This window comes from Arachis duranensis, chromosome 2, assembly GCF_000817695.3.
Source record: "Arachis duranensis cultivar V14167 chromosome 2, aradu.V14167.gnm2.J7QH, whole genome shotgun sequence".
Taxonomy (NCBI): Eukaryota; Viridiplantae; Streptophyta; class Magnoliopsida; order Fabales; family Fabaceae; genus Arachis; species Arachis duranensis.
In genome coordinates, this window is record NC_029773.3 from 81,676,664 (window position 1) to 81,677,064 (window position 401).

A 401-nucleotide genomic window follows, 5' to 3' on the forward strand; every position below is an offset into this window, starting at 1 on the left:
TTTAAATTGTTCCAAACAGGCAAACACACCTGAGATTTCACCATATTTATCGTGCACACGTAGATCTGAGTCATTTATTTTTGTCTAGCATGGGAGAACAAGATCGAGATCATTAGTTGAGCTTCTTTGACGTTGTGACATTATTTTTTTGATCCAATCTAATATGCTATCCCCACACTTGTCCCGGATACATAACCTATGTCTAGTTTCAAGCAATTAAATAATTGATTAAGTGATGTTCCATTATTTGATAGAGACTTTATCAATTATAACACAAGACAAGAAGTTACCAACTACAACTACATTCATATATAAACAAGTACTAGTTTGCTAGTTGCTACAATATATAAATATATATATATATATATAACAATTATTCATATTATATATAACAAAGTAGT